Source organism: Pinus tabuliformis, chromosome Q (genome assembly GCF_031772625.1).
Source record: "Pinus tabuliformis cultivar Carrire ecotype Pingquan chromosome Q, CPIR1, whole genome shotgun sequence".
NCBI classification, from domain to species: domain Eukaryota; kingdom Viridiplantae; phylum Streptophyta; class Pinopsida; order Pinales; family Pinaceae; genus Pinus; species Pinus tabuliformis.
Window position 1 is genome coordinate 36,284,673 of NC_142296.1, and position 22,679 is coordinate 36,307,351.

The following is a 22,679-nucleotide window of genomic DNA, read 5'->3' on the forward strand; positions in this document are numbered from 1 at the left end:
AATCTCTTCACTCCACTCTTTTCTCAAACAAATGCTAATTTAAGCTTTCAAATCCCTCATATCCTATTCAAACCAGATAATCTAACTGCTTGGCCTGATCTCCACGCAAGGAGGATCAATCAGCTACTTATACCCTTTTCTGCTCAAATTTTGACAACAAATAAAACACTCTCATACATTTAAATTAATAAAATTAATTAATCTCTTGTCTTCCAACCCTTTGTTAGCCACAACATGTGATCATACCATCACATTGCTAACTAGGTCTAAATGCTCCTGCATCAGACTCCCAAAGTTGAAAGTTTTCATGACCTCCTGTTCATGTGTTTCTTCTGTTGATCATCCAGTATCCCAAACTTTACTTTGTAACTGGTCATCACTTTCATCATGTTGTTGATTCATTTCTTCTACCACTGTCACTTCTCCTCTTCTAGGATTCCAAATCTTATGTTGTTGCTATCCACTTTCCTTGCTGATACAATTTATTTTCTTAATTTCTCTTCTTTGCTATCTCTCTTCTTAATTGACTTCATCTTCAACACTTTCTCAACTTCCTCTTTACAATTTGTTCTTAGCTGAACTCCACTGACATCTGTCTGCTATACATTCTCCCTTACCATAGAAATTATGAAATTTCTGTCCAATTCTTCTTCACCTCTGTCATTTACAAACTGTTGCTTGTACTCTACAGCTTCCCTTTCATTATCATTAAAGATAATCTTTCCCTTTATCTTATCAGGTTCATCTAATAACTTTTCCAGTAATTTGAATCTTCCCTCATCTCCAATAAGCATATCATTTTCATATGACTCCTCTTTCCTATATAAAACTGAATTTCTGCCACAATTATCAGATTTAAAGTTACTATGGATTTCTGTCTCCACAGATAACTCTGCCATCAAGTCCTTATATTGATCCTCTACAAATTTATAAAACTGTCAATAAATTTCATTTGATCACTTTCCTATTCATTACAGAATATTCCCTGTTTTGACACAAAAATGTCATTCAACAATTCAAGAATTAAAATCTCCTGAAATATATCATTGTGAAGTATCCTTTCACCTTCTGTACAACTAATTAATGTTGTTTCATCTTCACCTACAACAAAAACCAAATTTTGGTTTTCTTAAGCTTCTTCATGGTTTACAGATTCATAAAAATAATCCACTTTAAAATCACAAAATTCTCGAACTTCTGTATTTGTCAACATCATCATACATTCCTTCACATTTTCCACACTGTCTGATTTTCTATTGAAGATACTTCATTCTGGTTATCATCAAAAATTTCCATTTGCTTGTCTTCAGCTTCCTTAATCATGACAATTTCCCTGTCAATACCATCATTCTCAAAAATATTAAATACATGCTCAAAATATCCTTCTATTTCAACTATTTCCTCAAACAGTTCCACTTCTTCATCAACATGCATAAGCACATTGTCCAATTGCTGTTCATCACCTGTCAAACCTGAAAATATACACATCATGTCAATTTCAAAAATACAAGGCTCTTCATCTAAACTCTCATTGACCAGGACCTTCATGATCCTTTGAACTATTCAGATAGTTCACTAAGTTATTGAGAAATTCTTCCTCAACATCTTTGATTTCCTTTTCATCAAAGAAAACTTCTGGGACTGCAGCTTCTTGACTTTGCTTGACAATTTCATCGTAAGTCTGCATAACATCCCCTTGTCCTTCACAATTTTCTCGGCACTCATTTTATCCAAATAAGACAACAATATCTCCTTCTCTTCTATGATAAGACTTTGATCTTTCAAAGATTTCCTTGACTTAACTTCTTCAGTTGAGTTCTCTGTGTCAGCTTCACTTCTCTTCACTTCAAAACCCTGCAATGCATTAGCTTCTCTCCCTCTCTCCATTTTCCATTGGTTTTCTATCCATGTTAATATTCCTTCTAACATGATCCAATAAGTTTTCACTATGAGAAGACAACCATTTACTCATACCTTTTAATTTTCTCCACCAACCGAAGTCTTGAAAGTCTTCCTGCATCTCTTTTTCTGTTTTCCTTGTCTCCACCTCTTTCACAGAGTCAATTTCATTTGGCTGCATACCTACAACTTTACATTCACACAAATAATTAATCCCAAAATTATGAGATTCTCTTGCCTGTGAAGATGCTACCAGCACCTTTCTCTCATGCTGATCTATATAGATCATCTCTTCGTCACTATCATCATTGTCATCACTGTCTCCTTCCCCAAGGAGAGGTCCTTTCTCTAGTTCACAAATGTATTCTACTCCTTCATCCTCAACTTTTCGAAGCATTAATTTCTCAGCAAACAATTCTCTGACAGGCCACTTAACTCTTTTCCCCACATAAATTCCTTGTTCCAAATCTTCTCTGATTCCTTTCTGTACCAACTTCTTCAAATGACTGAGTTCTACCTTCATCTCAACCAACTCTATGTCCATTTCTTCTTTACTCATTCTTTTGAGTCCAACTGCTTTGGCACTCTTTTTTCTCTGTCTGTGACTTTCCTCTATACCTATGTTATGACTATCAATAGTCAATTCCATTTCTTCCTCTGGTGAAATTTCCTTGTTCACTGATGAGCTGCAACTAGCCATTTCTTTCATCTGTAACAAGTCTCCTTCATGCCTCACCAAACTTTTCTGAGTTTAGCCTTTTGGCATCTATTGGTTCTTTCCTCAAACCTTTCATTGACTAGCAATTCTACCCAGCACTCCTCTTGCTGGAATTGTTATCTTTAATACAACTCTACGCACAATCACAATTGTGGAGCTGCCTCAACAACTTCTACCCGACCGCAGTTGGAAGTTGTTCTCAGCTTCTCTTGAACACTCCTTGCTCTAGGTTGTTGCATCTTCAATTGCTCACTTCCTTCTTTCATTCAGTAATTTCATTTACTGTTGGGTATTGTCACCCTTACTCATCTGAGAGTTCTTCTTGCTTCATCTTCTTTAACATAGCTCATGTGCTATGATGTTGATACAATTCATTCTATCTTCCAGCTATTTTGCTGCTTCCATTGACCTGTACAATCTTATCTCAAGATACATCAAAGTACCTTTCAAACCTACCAATTTTCCTTCAAAGATGTCTTAAAACTAATTCCCATTCCATCAGTTAAATCTTTGCCAAATGATTCATCTGTTCACTATTTCATTTAAACTTCTCCATTCAAAAAACTCCATACAATCAGCAACTATTCTTAATCTTACGATTAAGATTCAATTTGAAATTCACCTATATTTACAAATTCATGACACACTACAAATTCCTTCTAATAATCTGTTGTAAGCAAATCCTGTCTTGCTTCTACAAATTCCAAAATTCATTCCTTGTAGTGGTTCTTCTTTCAGATCTATTAAACCCAATCTCTGTTCTTTCAACCATCAATATCATTGTCTTCAACAATACTTTAAGCAATCCTTAATCATTAAAATTCTTCAAATCATTTAAATTATTTCAGTCATAGCAATCCACTCTTCTATTTGACTTTAAATTCAAAACCTTCTACTTCAATTTTGCTTTCAAATCAAACCAATCATTCAATCAATTTACATGGAAATTTCATTTGTCTAAAAGGAAATTTTCACTCCCTTGTTGTTCTCCAAACATCCAAACAAATCTCTCTACTGACAAAGGATTCACCTTTTCTCTATTCTGATCTCAGTGTCCTTTGCATTAAATTCTTTTGAGCTCTGATTTTGCTTTGATTGTTCTAACATGCAGATATCTCCAATCTTTAACATTATTGTACTTCTATGCAGAATCCTTTTCTGCTCTGATACCAAAAATGATGCCAGGTAACTAACATCTTTTAAAAATCCCATGTGGACCTATGAGTTATGCCCACATAACCTCCAAAGTGAAGCAAGGTTACACCCTTTCATAAATTCGGAATTAAAACTAATTAAATCCATGTTCACTTAACTTAATAAACCCCCATCAAATTATCGAAACCCAAAACAATAGAAAACCCAACTATACACCCGATCAACGAAAAACAAAGACATAACTTGTCAACGAGCTCGGTCCCACTTCGACCGGATCTCAAATAGATTTAACTCGCGTTGATAACACATCGAGTTCGACTTTTCCACAGACTTTGACCACCCTTACGAAGCCGATAAGGAATATAAATCCTTGATGTATAGATTTTCGGGTCCGTTTTTGAAATTAAAGTTCGATCACTCTATGACACAATATCCGTTGGATATAAGAGGCCATCAAATCTACGGTTTGCGGGACTTCAACTAGCACACGGTTTAAAAATAGGCTTAACCCCGCAATCGACTGTGACCTAAGAGTTTGAATATGAGATCGACAACTAGGAGCGAGTGCAGGGCTTCAGCCACGATCAAGAAATCCGTACACTCCTACCCCCGCAATTGTTGATCACCATCGGATCTGCCAGCCAATGGACGGTCCTGACTTATTTTGGGGTTTCTTCACAAATTATCAGTCAACTCAGCCTTTTGATGTTTTGAGTCTGTTTCCTGTATTAACCGCATGCACATTCATTAGAGAACACTTACGATCTTCTCACAACCAGATCATCATTGATCAAACCTGTGATCAATGATGATTCATTCCTTCATTCAATCTTTGTCTATTAATCTGGTAGGGATAATCCACATCAACCAGTTTTCTGCGTTATATACAAAACACACACTCTTATCCTATATTCTGAGCATCAACAAACACAGTAATTCTCAAATCCTCAATCCAGAGACTAAAAGTTATAAACACACTCAATACTAAATTACACAGAAATACACAATCCATACTTTATTCATATTGATAAATATTTACAGAATAAACAGTCACACTCGACTGTTTTAGTTCTGCCCTCGCTCATCCATCCTATCTTTCCATCTGAATCTAACCCCTTCACTCATTCCAAAAGATTACAATTTATACAAAATGCGGATTCATGAACCCATTTAGTTCAGATCCATAAATCTCTCATTCTTCTCTAAAGAATCTCTTCACTCCACTCTTTTCTCAAACAAATGTTAATTTAAGCTTTTAAATCCCTCATATCCTATTCAAACCAGATAATCTAACTGCTTGGCCTGATCTCCACGCAAGGAGGATCAATCAGCTACTTATACCCTTTTCTGCTCAGATTTTGACAACAAATAAAACACTCTCATACATTTAAATTAATAAAATTAATTAATCTCTTGTCTTCCAACCCTTTGTTAGCCACAACATGTGATCATACCATCACATCGCTGACTAGGTCTAAGTGCTCCTGCATCACTTCCTCAATGTTATGGAACATGCATGCATAGACAATGGAATAGAAAAAGGGAAACTTCTGAAGTGAATATGGTACCTAGTTGATATATGCATTTAAGTAGATATCAGAGAATTCTCCTATAATATCTCTGGATTTTTACATAATTGATTCATATTAGTATATCTATTATCTCAAGTTATACCACAAAGAACCGAAATGTTCTGAGGCAAGTGATTTTTCTTATTTAAATTATGTAAGAAGTTATTTAATGTTTGAGATAAATATGTTTAAGAAAAGGGCACATTTATGCTAAATAAAGAAATGTCTCTTGGTACGAGTCTCCTATAAGATCAAAAGTTTGGAAAATAGAGTGTCATGGTCGAATCCAGGAGAGGAATTATTAACAACGGAACCAAAGACTTCAATTCTAATCCCATTTCCCCACTCCCACTGCTCATTGCTAGAGCAAGTAGAAAAAAAAATTGAATATATAATAAATAGCAGTTGTCGTATATACCTTGTTCTTTTGCCTTGGTCACCTTGAAGTTTTCCTTGTAGGCTCCAACCTCTTGCAGACTTTCCTAAACATCTATAGCAATCAACAAAACTCAACTAACGACTCCTTTAACATTGTTGTCACACTTTAAATAGACCTCCATCTCTTTAGAAATTCAGTCCTGATTTTGGGCTTAAAAATGAGTCTGTGAAAAGATGAATTGGGGCTTGGCCTCCTTTTACATTACACAGTAAACTTGGCCTTCTATAGTGCTAGAGTTCAACCTCCATAAACAGACTTGAAAACAACTTCCAACAAAGCTCGGCCAGCTTCAAAATCATATCAATACTTACCCTCAAAACCATGCAACAAAAGGGCCTCCAACTAGGCTAGGACTCGACCTTCAAACTAAACCTAAACTCAGCTTTCAAACAAACTTAAAATTTGGCCTAAAAAATCATGTAATTTGTCCTTAAAACAAACCTCAAACAACCAGAAACCCTTCCCAAAAACAATGCCAAAAACCCTTCAAAAGATGTGCCAAAACCCTTCCACAAAAAGCTGCTTCAACTCAGCTTCACTTCACTTATTCTTGTTTCATGAGGTATGAACTTCAAACCTGCTCCTTTGCTCTCCTAAACACAGAACCGAATGCTTGAGTTGAGTGGTTAGAAATGCTCCTTCTCATGCCTATTTATAGTGCATTTGGATGTTGGGTTAGGGCCGACTTGTCCACTGGCTGGGCCAACTGGTGCAACTGGCAAAATGTATAGTGAATATTAAAAAAATCATTTCTCCTCAACCGTGAGGAGTTAAAAGGTGTGTCATATACCATTGGAAAGGTCTCAAAATAAGTTTTCCAACCATATATCCTATGCTCCCATTTGAGCTAGGTAATTGGAGTAAAAATGCCTTCAAAGATAGGGTATCCAAATGGGATTTGCTTATACTTTGGTTGGATCATCATGACAAAATATTTCCTATCTCCTCATTCCTATGGAATTAGAGGGAGTGACAAATACCATTGGAAAGGTCTTAGAATATGCTATTTGACTATGTAATTTCCTCCTTCATTTGGATAGCTTTTGGCATCAATAACAATCATTTTCAATAGACACGTGGAGCTCCAAGGGAGAATTATCCTCCAGTCACAAATAAACCCTCCAAAGGGGGCAGCTTAGCGTAGAAGCTAAATATTGCCCTGAATGAGTGTGGTCCAAGCCTCAAAACATGGTGAAGTGGCATCCCACGCAAGCACTATGACAATGGTTATCCTCCAGATGTGGGACAATCTCATGAAGTGAGTAAATAAGGCCCCATTAGGTGGACAACCCCTTGAAATCAGCTCACAAATCTCCAAGTCATGTCTTCAAGAAAAAGGAAAAAACATGTCCTCATCTCAAGTATGATTCCTTCACAAATCATGCAAAGCACCTCCTCTAGTTACAATACAACATAAGAATACCCCACAGCTGCCATAAGCACTCCCATGTGCAGGGATCAGCCCTCCAATTAAGCAAAATAATGCTCATGAATCAAGAAAGGACGACTCCAAGGTATATCCATGCCCCACACTCTAGCCAAGACACCTTCATGAAGAAAGGAAGTGACCTTTCCACATCATAAAATGGGTCACCAAACCCCCAACAAGTGAAAGGATCAGCCTCCAAATCAAGTGTCAAACAGCTCCATAGATGACAAACAGAGACAAAGCAGTCTAAGGTTTTCTGCGTGGCATGTGACAAGAGTGTCCATGCATACACAAATAGCGCCAAAGCGCTCAAAAGGTGTGACCTGTGCATCAGGAAATATAACCTGCATTGAAGAACATGAAACCACCCAAAAATCAGAATGAAGCCAACTCTATCAAAATGAAGGGTAACACACTCAACACTTCCAGCACAGCATTTTGCAGATCCTTGCCTGGTGTCATGTGCATAGAGAGAGGCACCTTGGGTGAGGGCATAACAGCATTAGGCCTCTCCATGGTGCAACAGATATAGGCAAAGGTAGGGGCACATGCATACCCCAATCATGCATGTGCTAACCGCTAAGTCACAGGACACGTCCTCCAAGGTCCCGTGTCCTGTATTTTACGTGTTGGACACGAAAACGGCCCTAAAACGTGTCGAAAACGTTTTTCATCGTGTCCTGTAAAATGTAAAACGTATTCGCCAGTTTTCATCATGTCCTGCATCTGGAAAACGCGTATTCCGTTGATAGAAAACGTTGCCTGCATAAGCTGCAATTTTTTTTGAAAGAGACAAATAATTTTTGAGTGGGGCAGCTTAATGATCAAGTCTAGGCCATAGTATTGATATGTTATTCATGGTAATGTTAAATTCTTAAAGTAAAAGTGACATTCTCCTTAATCTTCATTTTCATCATTTTACTTAAATTTTTAACATTACCATGAAATGACTCAGGATGTTTGAGAGTGGTTCCGGCCTCATTGGATTTCATATGGAGAAAGTAGAATTTTAGATTTCATTCAAAATGCAACAGACTTATCAATTTTTTAGGATTTCAAGATTGGGAGATTGTAATATTTCCAGGTCACACCACCTGCCCGGGCTACCCCTGCCACCAGTAGAGGACGTGGTCTACCTCCTATAGCTCCTACTTCTAGTTCTTCAGCTTCTAGAGCATATCAAACTCCATTGCCAACTCCACGAGCACCAGCATCTACATCTAGAGGGAAAGGGAAAGCTGTGGCATTTTCTCGCAAGAGGGGTAGAGGAAATCAATAGGATTAGACTTTAGTTATTTTCTTATGTGCTTGTAAGTTGTACATGAACAATGAACATTGAATATTCAAGAATCAAGACCAAGCATATCACATTCTAATTTCTAAATAGTAAATTTTGATTCTATTTATTTTTTTTAAGTGAACTATGAACTTTGAGAAGTAATTATATTTTAATTTGATTAGATAAGCTGCAACCTGCAATTTAATATGGATAAAAAACTATATTTCGGTATATATATATATATTTATTAAATATATATAAAACGTGTCCCCCGTGTCCTGTTTCCAGGTCGCTGCGTTTCGTATTGAATACTCGTATTTACGTGTCCTCCGTGTCTCGTGTCCTCCGTGTCTCGTGTCCTCGTGTCATGTGACTTAAGCTAACCGTAGTTAGTTTCAAGTTGTTAGCCTTCTTTATTTAGAAGTGGCTTTTTCTGTTTTTAGAATTGCTTTTCCAGATTTAGTATTGCTTTTTTATTGAATTTAGAAAGTGCTTTCTGAAGACAGCCTTAGAATTCCAGATTTAACTTTTCTTTAACTATAAATTGTCTTCCAAAATTAAGTTGTTTTGCATAATTAGAGGGTGCAGTTTATCTCAGTTTAGGTGCAGTTACAGTTTGGAAGGGGCTTGCTTATCTTATACTTAAAAAATGTTTTACAGTGTTAGCAGAGTTTCTAATTTTGAACAACATATGTGAGTTAAAGGTGGCCTAGTTTTAGCTAGGTATTGACTTCTAGGCACCCTTCTTATAATATACCTGGGCACACTATTCTAGGCAGTAAGTCGGGATAGGTTTTGTCGTCCTAGCCTATGCACACCATAGAGAAGGTACTCATTCTATTTTTGTATACCCCAGCAATTCTTAATCTATAAAAGAATAGTAGAATGAGTGTGAACATTTAGTTCCAAGTAGAAGTCAAAGTTAGAGAGCAAGGTCTCAAGTTTACTGCATTGTAATTTATATTTCACAGAATTACTAAGCAGATTGGTGATTGAGAGTTCAAACTTATACTTGCTGTTTGTATTTTCAGTGTCATGTGTTTGTAGAATCTAACTTTCATATTTCATGGTTTTAATAGGAGTTTATCAGCTTTGAGCTGTAGGGTTTTAGGGTCTGAATTTTTGAGTGCAGAGTTTTGAGATTTCTTACCGTGATCTGAAATCTTAACATAGTAGGCAAAAGGATGTGAGGATCTGCCCACTCCCTGTTTAAGAACTGCACATATGGCATACTTAAGGCCATTGTCTCAACCAAAAAAGGTTTACGTAGGTCAAGGAAAGCCAAAATTGGGGTTTAACAAAGAATAACTCTTAAAAAACAGTTTCACAGTGAGGTCCCCATGTGAAAGTCTTCAAATTTTAACTAATCAGGCAATAAAAAAGAGGAACAATATAAGAGAAGTGATGGATGAACTTTCTGTAGAAATTCAACATCCTAAAGAGCTCATCATGTCTGAAATGAAGTAAAAGTGGACCAATCTTTTAACACCTTGACTTTTTCTGTATTAATATGAACTCCATGTTGGTCTATGACAAATCCAAAGGACTTAATAGAATTTTAGCCAAAGAACGGTTTCTTCACCTGAGCCGATAGCTTGTTTTGACTGAGCCAATCCAATACAACTTGCACCTGTACATAATGCATATGGTTTTCCCAAGGTTTGCTATAAACAAGAATATCATCCAAATATACTACTACAATTACAAACTTACAAAGAAGAGACTGGAAAACGTAATTGATGAGTTTCTGAAAAATAGCTGTATTGGAAAGCACAAAAGGCATCACCAGATACTTGAAAAGGCCCAATTTGGTCTTCAAAGTAGTGATCCAGTAATTGCAATTTTTGTCTCAGGTCAGAAATGACTTCAACCACTCACTTTATACATATGTCATAGCAATATGCTATCCACTATTCAATGCCTCAGCAAGGAAACACTATGGTACAGAACCCAGGCTGCAGTTTCATACAATTCAACAATTAATTATTTCTATATGGAAGTATAACTATATGAGCAGCAATACTTTGATTCTCTCCAAGACTATCAACCTTCTTATGAGTCTTAGCCTTAAGATTAATAACAAAGGATAAGACCCAGGCAACTCACATAGATTGGTTTGAATAACTTCCTTATGAGGACTCATCGTCAGCCTCTGCAAAATCAAGGTTGCATCCAAGTTCCCAAGTCCAGCATCCTCCTCATGCATAAGCAATACCTGATCAGAAATCTTCTTGTTGTCATCTGAATACAAATACACACACGTAGACATTATTATAGAGAGTTAAGGCGCCAAGCCGAAGAGAAAGAAATTAAGAGAATAAAATAAAAGCGAACCTTGATTATGTCAGCTCCTGATCTGTTATATGCTCTATTGATAATATTTTCCCGCTGTCTAACATGTACCGTAATCCAAAAGGATTCTGTTGAATGCAAACCTTTCATCTTAATTGGATTTAACCGATTAATGGAAAAACAGATGTATGCATCAAGGTATGTTACGTGCAAGTTGATTCTCTTTCAATATTTTTCATGTCCGTTTATCCAAATTCCCAGCACCTGCAGATACATTATTCACAAGTCATAACTAATTATTTAAAGCTTTGTTACAAGAGTCAGGGATTCAGAATGGAACATGGACCCTATAAGTGTCTGTTTGCGCAATTTACCATTTGACCACAAACATAACCTTATTACTCTGCAAGCCTGCGTTTGCAGTTTTCACTTCAATAATAGCCATAAAAACATTAGGAAACATGCAAATGAATCAGCATGACAGTGACAAATTCTTTTGCAACAATCATGGGGATGTAGCAGAAACCTTGCAATCTGAGGTAGTTGGCATACCTATTACAAAGTGCATGATCAATAATCAACATCCAATTACCAATTAATCTCTCCATCGGAGAAGAATTTGGCTGTGACATGCAATTTCCAATTACTCGTTCCATCAGTGAAAGAATTTGTCCACGTCGATCAGCATATCATGTTGAGCATACGTCATCCACCAACAAGTGTTTTCCTTTATGTTAAGGGACTATCTCCTACAAGGAATGCATATACATGCTTATTGACCTCAATCCAGCTGCATCCTGGTTTGGCTTTCACCCCTCTGTCTTTCATTGTTTTCCGCAGTGCTTCCTTATCATCCCACCTGCGAGCTGCTGCATAGATATTTGATAGCAGCACATAGGCCCCAGCATTTTTCGGGTCTAACTCAAGAATGCATTCTGCCACAAGTTCTCCTAGCTCGGTATTGTTATGAATTCTACACGCACCCAGCAAACAGCTCAATACGTTTGCACTAGGTTTTATCGGCATTTTCTTGATGATATCATGTGCTTCATCTAGATGCCCGGCACGCCCAAGTATATCAATGATGCAACCATAGTGTTCCATCGTAGGTGTGATGTTATATTGTTGACTCATATGATCAAAGTATTTGCGCCCCTCCTCTACTAAGCCTGCATGGCAGCATGCTGATAGAACACAAAGAAAGGTGACATGGTCTGGTTTAGTACCTAACTCTTGCATTTGGTCAAATAATTTGAGAGCTTCCTTTCCGCAACCATGCATAGCATACCCTCCAATCATAGTCGTCCATGAGAAAACATCTCGCTCGCACATTTTGTCAAACACATGACGTGCTTTCAACAGACTACCGCATTTTGCATACATATCTACAAGGCCATTTGCCACAAAAACTTCAGAAGCAAACCCATTTCTAATTATTTCTCCGTGGATCCATACACCCTGTTCCAGCGCAGAGAGCTCGGCACATGCTGGAAGAACACTTGCAAAGGTATTTGAATTCGGTTTCACACGTGATAACCGCATTTCCCGAAGAAACCTCAAGGCTTCTTCACCATGTCCATTCTGTGCAAATCCTGCGATCATCGCTGTCCACGAGACTACATTTCGTTCCGGCATCTTCCAAAACATCTCCACAGCTTCATCAACAAACCCATTCTGCGCATATCCAACCATCATCACGGTCCATGAAACAACATCTCGCCGAGTTATTTTGTCAAACACATTCGATGCATCCTGCACACTTCCACATTTTGCATACAGATTTATAAGCGCATTCCCTACATAAACATTGTTTTCAAGCCCACTCCTAATTATTTCTCCATGAATCTCCTTGCCGAGTTCCAGAGCTGCCAATCCGACGCATGCCGGAATCATGCTCGCAAAAGTATTCGAGTTCGCTTCAACCCCGGCCGCTTGCATCTGCCGAAAAATCTCCAAAGCCTTCTCCCCCTTCCCATTCTGTGCATACGCAGCAATCATCGCAGTCCATGAAACAACATCACGCTCCGGCATCTCATCAAACAACTCCATCGCTTTCCCAACATGACCACTCTGTGCATATCCTGCAATCATGGCATTCCATGAAACTACATCCCGTTGACACATTTTGTCAAACACATTGCGTGCATCTTCAATACTCCCACATTTTGCATACATATCTATCAGAGCATTCTCCACAAAGACATCTGAGTCAGATCCAGTTCTAATTATTTCTTCATGGATTTCCCTTCCCATTTCCAGAAACCGCAAGTTAGCGCAGGCCGACAAAACGCTTGTAAACGTAAATCTGCTCGGCATGATCCAAGCTTCCTGCATTTGATAAAACAGTGTCAATGCATCGTCAGAGCACCCATGCTTGGCATAAGAAGAAATCATGACAGTCCACGTGAACTCATTTCGGTTCGTTATAGTGTCAAAAACTCTGCGAGCGTCCGTTAAGCTCCCACACTTAGCATACAAGTTGAGAAGCGTGTTTAGCAAATACCCCTCTGGCCTGATTCCGCTCTTAGTCATGTGGGCATGGAGTAACTTGCCATCTGAGAAGGAATTGCTGCGAATGCAACCTTGCAAGAGGCTGACATATGCAGAGAACGCCAAGTTCTGGTTGGCCACATAGAAGCAGCTTCTGTTGTTGGACATTTCATAAGTTTTAAGCGCAGAAGTTGCAAAGCAGTTAGCCTGGAGTTAAAGATGCAGTGTTGAGCCAATGCAGCGTCCCACCACTTCTATTTTTGTGGTTTTGCTGAAAAGCAGTGCCATTGGCAAACTGTGAGTGAACCATTGGATTTTGGCCTATTTTTTGTCACCGTTGATTGTTGTTAATTTCTTTGAGCCTAACCAAAAATAAAATAAAATAAAACTTTTATCTATGTAGGATTTGGATTTTTTTTGGTAAGCCAATGGAGGATATTTTGTTAATCATAACAAAAATTATATTGATAATTGAGGGTCATTTAAGCACTCAAAAACACTAATTTAGGCGTTGAAAGCTTTTATCACAAAATACGACTAAATTTAGAGGCATCAAAGTTTAAACCATACTACCATAAGACTATGATTACAAAAACCATTGTCCATAGTGGGAAACATTTCTACCTTAGTAAAAACAACCATACTTTAATATCAGCGATAAAAAATAGAAGCAGTATTAGAAAAACGGCCGCAACTCCGTAGAAATGCCGAAGGCAATACTCTTTCCATGGAGACACTAGAGTTTCTGTACAGACCATTTCCAGACTTTAAGATTAGCAACAACGAGATCAACGAAAAGCGCTAACAATTTTGTATGAAACCGAGAGTCATGATTCTTTGATAAGAAGAGCAACACCAAAACACTTTGCATAAACCAAACATTGTCATTCCAAGATATGCCATAAGTGTATCAAAAACCATAAGTGCATGATCAAATTCTATAATGACCAAAGACATGTCACGAATCTGTTGACTACCATCAATCTAAGATAATGAATGGTGGTAGAGGTGAAGAATGAGGAGGAGGGAAGTTTGGAACTGGTGGGTCATTAATAACAGCAGGTATGTTTATTATGTCATCTAAATTTGAGTCTGAGAGGACGTATTTTTCCACCCTTCGCACACTGGAAACAATAACGTCTAGGCAAAAACGCACATTGCAAAGAAGTCTCTTGATATCCTCTTGCCCTGCAAAAAGTTTGTAGTTGTCCACCAACTTATCATGAAGGAACAAATGAAAAAGGGTGTCCATCTATTGATGTGTAGCTATAGAATGAAGAAAGTGTAGCCTCTGCTTCTTGAACTTGCCTAGGTCTGAAACCCAGTTAAGATTCTTAACACCCACCTCAAAATCTGAGAAGTAGGGTCGATCACCAAACTCCTTAGATTCGAGTTGCATAATCTCTCTACAAACTTCCACTGGAACAGAATCAAAATAAGTAGGCACATAATTCCACCCATACATACATTGACGATGAGACAATGAAGTATTGGTACCACCTCAACAACTTGCCATCCTCTGTCGAGGGGGCATAGCGACCAAGAAACAGAGGATTTGCACAAAAATAAGACAAAATTCCCAGATCCCTAACCTAGAGTAAGAGAAGACTGACGCCCCTGATATGAATTTAAGAAGTATGTAGACTTTACCCAACCAAACAACAAATCATTTCCATAAATCCCCCAATGTATCAATGGAACACGACCTAACAACCTCAATCCGTAGAACTTATACAATATATCGACTAGTTGAGGATAGAGTTGATGAAAACGGCATGAAAACAGTATGTATAGGGAAACAAGAAAGGAACCCTGACAAAACCACAAAAGAGATGAAGTAGACAGAGAAACCATTTTTCTAGTGGTACTAATTAAGCACTTTAACCTTCCACCAAACAAAAATTGAGACGAAAGATAAAAACCATATAATTGATTATCCCAAAAAGACGTAATGAACGAGATGCATTGAAAGAGAGGATATACCCTATAAACAAATTGAGAAGTTACCTGGGTAGCAAATGCCACACGCCAAGAATGGACAGTTATAAGAAATAACCACAGTGTCAGTGCCTTGAAGTGTCGATGTGGGTAAGACCACAACCAACTCGAACACCAGCCCTGACGCAGTGTTGTGGAAGAATAGGATAAAAAACATCAATCTTGTGGAGAAATATGCAAAAATATAGGATTGAGTATAATTAATTGTGGGTCACCCTCTAAACTCCAAGAATAGTCAAAATTACCAGCGCAAAAATGCCAAACACCCTCAATTTTCCAATGTATGAGGGAGTATAGGGAGCAAAGTGCAGAGTCCTACTCCCCACCACCCCCAACTATAATGTACCACCACCATCGTGAGATCAAGTCCATCCACTTATAACTAGATTACTGAAGAGAATGACGTAAGAAATGCCAACGGTTTCCATACCACCAACGGACCTGGATATTAATTTTGTCCTTGAATTAAATTAGGAATAAAACTATAATTCCACATCACCAGACAACTTGTACAGGTTAACTAAGTTAATTGTTGGCTTAGTTAATTCGAGTTGAGGTTCTAACTTGAGTCATGTAGAGTGTCTCCTATGTTGAGAAATCTAGGGCATGGATAGTTAAAAGATTTATCTGCTTGATAATTGCTTGTGATGCACTTTTACTTCTTAGATTATAGTCTTTTCTTCATTATGTTATTATTATGTTCTTTTCATCAAGACAATTACCAATATGCACAATAAAAGACAAATGACACAATATGCAGGCTTGTCAGCCAAGGTCAAAACCTCTCACCTCTTAACAAGAAAACCTGATCACAATTCTTCTTCTAGATCTTCAATTGACGAGTACTAAGACCATAACACAAACCCTTGACTCTACTATCTTTTCAAGAACCTTGTCACTAACCTTGATGTCTGCCTCTTCCCTTCCTTGACTTTCTTCTTGATCTCAAACTTCTTTCTTTGGCTCCTTCTAGAGAAACTCGGTCTCTATTCTCCACATTGCTATTTCTCGGCTTCTTCTAGAGAAACTTAGTCTCTAGGCTTTCACTGATCTTCTCTAGAGAAACTTGGTTTCTAGATCTCTATCTCGGCCACCCAGAAGAATCCTTCTTTTGTTGCCCCAGAAGAAACCTCTCCTTCACTTGCCCAAAAGAAACCTTTCCTCTTTGCTGCCCCAGAAGAATCTCTCCTTCGTTGATCCCAGAAGAAACCCTACTTCACAATACCCAGAAGAATCTCCTTCGCTAAACCTTCTTCGCACTTCTTTTGTTGGACTCTACTTCGCACTTCTACTTGATTGAATGCTTGTTGAGTTGCTTACTCTAAGTGAGGTCAAGTGTGGCTTATATATAAACCTTTCCTCATGTCCCTTAGGCCGACATGATCACTTGTGGTTAGGCCGACTTCTTCTAGCAGTTTCTTCCATTGTTGTAGGCCGACTTGAAGAGGATAAGTGACAAGGTCTTGGAGGATAATTTTTATAGATAAGTTTGACCTTTTACAAAGTGTAACATGACTTCATTACATGACGATGACTCTAACATTTTATGACTAGATGACAAATAAATCCTAAAGACTCTCAATGGGAGTCTTGAATCAAAAATAAAATCTCTTGCTCATGAAACCCATGAAGCAAGTCAATACAATAATTTTATTTTTCTTCTTTACATCTCATTACATAAAATCATAATTACATGTCATTATGAAGACTGGACCTAGTTACATTTTTCAACACTCCCTCTTAACTAGGGAGGTATTCATAATGATACTTGGACTTTCTCAATCTAAATAATTTCTCATAAGAAGAATTCAGATTGGTAACTCATTTGTATAGCATCATATCAACCAGCATTGTTACATAGCAAGGCCTTGACTAACAGCTCCTTATCTCCACAAGATCTGAGCTCAATGCTGGCAAGACTAATGATTTATAGACACCCTCATCATTGTCTCTCTCGAAACATCCATGCCCGGGTACTCAGGGTGTGTTCCATGAGGACTATTCTTATCTTGGACTCCCCATTCCTTAAAAAATATCAGTCCTCCATGACTACTCTTCTATTGGATGCCCTATCTCATCCCCAAAGAGTATTGAACGCCAAATGATTACCCAATCCTCCATTCTGTCTTCCCAAGTGAAGACCAGAATGACATTTTTATCTCCTACTTTCAAATAGGGAGGACATATTCCAATAAAGGAATGTACTCATTCCTACCGAAAAGGAATGTACCTAAACTCCCTCTTGGCTTAGGAATTTCTAAGTCTCTTCCAAGTAAGAAACTTCTTTTTTTGGCTCCCTCTTGACTAGGGACCTACAACAACTCCTCATGTGGAACAACCAACTGCCTGAAGAACTCCTCTTTTCTTTGATGTCATTAATTTCTTTTGTCATGAAGTCTTCATCTTTTGGGAACTTCTTCATAGGGTACAGACCATCCATCACTTTCATCCATGAGTTAGTCATGTCCTCATTTTATCAAAAAGTGATCCATCAGATTTTCATATATTTTCTTTATGTCATTCTGCTTTCATACCATATTTTCTTGAAGGATCTTACATCCCTCAATATGGCCCTCTTGGAATTCATCCACAGATCTTCCCTTTGGCAGTCCTACATAAGCCCATCCATATATTAGTTCAAAAATAAGAGATGAACACTTAAATCAAAATTACCTTTGTGATGGTCTTTCATCATGACATATTCTTGTAGGTATTAGCATCCTGCATGCAGATTGACACATCTCCCACAAATATCCATTGTTAAGGGTCTCTATCTTTTTTCAACTTCCATCAAAGTCTTCATATCTTTCCGGGAGATATTCTAGTCAAATCTTCTTGGACTTCGGATGTTGAATGCCTTCTACCTTTGTTGCATATTTTACAATCTCTTCCTTTCTTTTCACACACTTCATTCCCAAGAGCTTCTAATCATAGTTCCTCAATTGTAGTCAACTTTCCTCATGATTCATATGAGAACACATTATGTTGATTTCATCTAGAGTGACTTATGCATTTTTGCAATCTTTCGGAGTAGGAGATCCCTTGTTTTTCTTGATCATGTTTCCCAGGGTGGAAATAGTGATCCATATTATCTGCAACCATATGACATGACTTTCATAATAACCTATGTAAGCATACATACCTCATCTTTCATTTCAGTCATCCAGACTTCCTGTAGCAACTTCATTTGATCGAAATAACTTTAACCTTTAGACCTACTTTCCTGTTATGTCATCATACCATCATCCCTTGAATCCCACGAGTTGGAATTCCTTATGAAAATATTGCTTCCTTTGTGAATCGGTGAATCCTTTGACGAGGATTCCATCAGAGAAACTTGAGGATCTTTCATATCCTTACCCGGCAGATGTTTCCTTATTGACTATAGTATGATGATCCCAGTCAATGATGACCTCTACTTCTTTCTATAAGTATCACTTTTAATGAGGTTGCAAAGAGCTCTCATTCTTTGTAATCAATTAATTCCAGACATCCTTTCTGCTTCCCTTGTCAAGAGCTCTTACCTCTAATGATTTTATCATGATGTTATTTTCTAATCTGATGCATCTTATCTTATTTACATTGCTTTCTTTCTATAAATTACAAGTAGAAAGTACCTTCTTAGTGAAGAATATCATCTCAGTCATAGTAGAAATATTTTTTCTTCTTCCTTCTTAAGCTTCTTTGTCTCGGGTTCTTTCACTTCCTTAGTAATATGGGCTTCTTCCCTTTCCCTCTTACGTTTAGGAAAATCTCTTCTATAGTGCCCAAGTTTCTGACAACCATAACATCTTTCCTTAGCCATGTTCTTCCTTTTCTGTAGAGGATCAGACTTTCCAAATTTCCCTTTTCTTCTTGTCACTGGTTGATCCCTTCTATCTGAATTTTTGTTACTTCCTTTCTTCAACCTGTCTTATTCTTCCTTGCAGAGAGACCATAATTTGATGAATGGGATAACTTCCTCTTCCCTAACAAATATGAGGTTACCTTGTTCATCAGTCAATGCATTTAGAATAACGAAGATTATTTCATTATCATATGCCATCTCTCCTAGATCCTGCAATTGACCTTTTATTTTAGATGCTTTTGAGAGACATGACAATATTCCTTCATCCTTTGACACCTTCAATTTATATAGATCAGATCTAAGTGATATGATCTTTTCCATTGCTATTTTAGAGAAAATTTCTCCCAGCTTATCATATATTTATTTAGATGTCTCCAGCTCGACTGCATAGGAAATGAGAGGATCTTTGATAGACTCCTTAAGAATCTTTTGAGCCTTAAGATCTCTTTCCATGTATTCAAATAATGCTTATTCTTCGGATGGTTTGGAGACCTTTCCATGGACATGATCAATGACTTCATTTACTTCGAGGAATATGTCCATCCTTCTTTTCCATGCAAGGAAGTTTGGTATCCCAACCAACTTATAGTTCTCCTTGAAACATGAAGTCATTTTTACTAGATTAGATTATAATAAAAAGGTACTTCCTTGTGAAGATAGAATATTCAACTTGATGACAAACTTGTTGCTTCAAATGATCCCTTTCAAATGAAATCCTTGCTTCAATAGAGAGAATATTTCCTTTCGATCTAATCCTCCTTAGATTTGAAGAGCTTCCACTTCTTTGGTGATGTATGAGTGATGATCTCTAAAGTGCTTCTAGGGTTTCGGTCTTTCTACCTGCTTCCTTCTTGAAGATAATTTCAAGACTTTTGCTAGAGTATATTTCTTTGATCTAGGGTTTTGGTAGATCTTGATTTCTTGCTAGATGTTCTTTGACTTGCTTTGATCTTTCTTTGAAGCTTGATCCTTATGTGTCAACTTGCTTGAGTGCCACTTCTTGACTTCAAAACCTAAGCTCTCGTACCATGTTGAGAAATTTAGGGCATGGATAGTTAAAAGATTTCTCTGCTCCTTGAAACATGAAGTCATTTTTACTAGATTAGATTATAATAAAAAGGTACTTCCTTGTGAAGATAGAATATTCAACTTGATGACGAACTTGTTGCTTCAAATGATCCCTTTCAAATGAAATCCTTGCTTCAATAGAGAGAATATTTCCTTTCGATCTAATCCTCCTTAGATTTGAAGAGCTTCCACTTCTTTGGTGATGTATGAGTGATGATCTATAAAGTGCTTCTAGGGTTTCGGTCTTTCTACCTGCTTCCTTCTTGAAGATAATTTCAAGACTTTTGCCAGAGTATATTTCTTTGATCTAGGGTTTTGGTAGATCTTGATTTCTTGCTAGATGTTCTTTGACTTGCTTTGATCTTTCTTTGAAGCTTGATCCTTATGTGTCAACTTGCTTGAGTGCCACTTCTTGACTTCAAAACCTAAGCTCTCGTACCATGTTGAGAAATTTAGGGCATGGATAGTTAAAAGATTTCTCTGCTCCTTGAAACATGAAGTCATTTTTACTAGATTAGATTATAATAAAAAGGTACTTCCTTGTGAAGATAGAATATTCAACTTGATGACGAACTTGTTGCTTCAAATGATCCCTTTCAAATGAAATCCTTGCTTCAATAGAGAGAATATTTCCTTTCGATCTAATCCTCCTTAGATTTGAAGAGCTTCCACTTCTTTGGTGATGTATGAGTGATGATCTATAAAGTGCTTCTAGGGTTTCGGTCTTTCTACCTGCTTCCTTCTTGAAGATAATTTCAAGACTTTTGCCAGAGTATATTTCTTTGATCTAGGGTTTTGGTAGATCTTGATTTCTTGCTAGATGTTCTTTGACTTGCTTTGATCTTTCTTTGAAGCTTGATCCTTATGTGTCAACTTGCTTGAGTGCCACTTCTTGACTTCAAAACCTAAGCTCTCGTACCATGTTGAGAAATTTAGGGCATGGATAGTTAAAAGATTTCTCTGCTTGATAATTGCTTGTGATACACTTTTACTTCTTAGCTTATAGTCTTTTCTTCGTTATGTTATTATTATGTTATTTTCATCAAGACAAATACTAATATGCACAATAAAAGACAAGTGACACAGTATGTAGGCTTGTCAGCCAGGGCCAAAAATCTCACTTCTTGAGAGGAAAAACAATCAAAATTCTTCTTCTAGATCTTTAATTGACGAGTACCAAGACCGTAACACAGACCCTTGACTCTAGCATCCTTCCAAGAACCTTGTCACTAACCTTGATGCTCTACCTCTTCCCTTCCTCAACTTTATTCTTGATCTCGAACTGCTTTCTTTGGCTCCTTCTAGAGAAACTCAGTCTCTATTCTTCACACTGCTCCTTCCCGGCTTCTTCTAGAGAAACTCGGCCTCTAGGCTTTCACTGATCTTCTCTAGAGAAACTTGGTCTCTAGGTCTCTATCTCAGCCACCCAGAAGAATCCTTCTTTTGCTGCCTAAGAAGAAACCTCTCCTTTACTTTCCCAGAAGAAACCTCTTCTTTGCTTGACCAGAAGAAACATTTCCTCTTCGCTGACACAAAAGAATCTCTCCTTCGTTGATCCCAGAAGAAACCTTACTTCGCAATACCCAGAAAAATCTCCTTCGTTATACCTTCTTTTCACTTCTTTTGCTGGACTCTACTTCACCCTTCTGCTTGATCGAATGATTGTCAAGTTTCTTACTCTAAGAGAGGCTGAGTGTGGTTTGTATATACACCTTTCCTCATTTCCTTTAGGCCGACATGATCACTTGTGGTTAGGTCAACTTCTTCTAGCAGTTTCTTCCATCGTTGTAGGCCGACTTGAAGAGGATAAGTGACAATTTCTTGGAGGTTACTTTTTATAGACAATTTTGACCTTTTAAAAAGTGTAACATGACTTCATTACATGACAACAACTCTAACTTTTTATGACTAGATGAAAAATAAATCCTAAAGACTCTCAATGGGAGTCTTGACTCAAAAATACAATATCTTTCTATTGAAACCCATGAAGCAAGTCAATATAATAATTTTGTTTTTCTTCTTTCATCTCATTACATAAAATCATAATTACATGTCATTATGAAGACTGAACCTAGTTACACTTTTTAACATCGTACATTATAGGAGCCCTGGTTGAGTTTATTTTGAGTTGTAATTAATTAATTCAGTTTAACTGAGTTAATTCAGTTAAACTAGTTCCAACTGATGGAGGAACTAGTAGAAGGTTAGACAGTGGGGTGTTGCTTCATGTGTTCAACTAGTTAACTGATGATTCACTCATAAATAACTCATGGATGTTAGATCTAAGAGTTACCGGGTTGAGATTGGAGCTCAAGGGAAGTGCATTATCAGTTGTATAATCATCTAAATTGTATAGGTGGTGCATGAAGTCAGAGGAAGGCCTATGAGGATTACGCAATTCACATTGAGTAATTTCCCTAATTAATAGGGGGCTAATTCCTAAGAAAATGGCGCAAGTAGATAGGGACTTGGGCAAGCAGAAAATTGGTTAAGT

The 22,679-nt window shown here is 37.5% G+C and overlaps 1 pseudogene across 1 annotated transcript; it reads right to left on the reverse strand.

The window, feature by feature from the left end:
* Positions 1 to 10,981: 10,981 nt before the first annotated feature.
* On the reverse strand, positions 10,982 to 13,620 carry LOC149218156 (pentatricopeptide repeat-containing protein At2g13600 pseudogene; annotated as a pseudogene). Its single transcript, XR_016249135.1, has 2 exons — positions 11,335 to 13,620; positions 10,982 to 11,046 (listed from the first exon to the last, which is right to left on the reverse strand). The product of XR_016249135.1 is annotated as a pentatricopeptide repeat-containing protein At2g13600 pseudogene (transcript).
* Between the last annotated feature and the right edge of the window lie 9,059 nt (positions 13,621 to 22,679).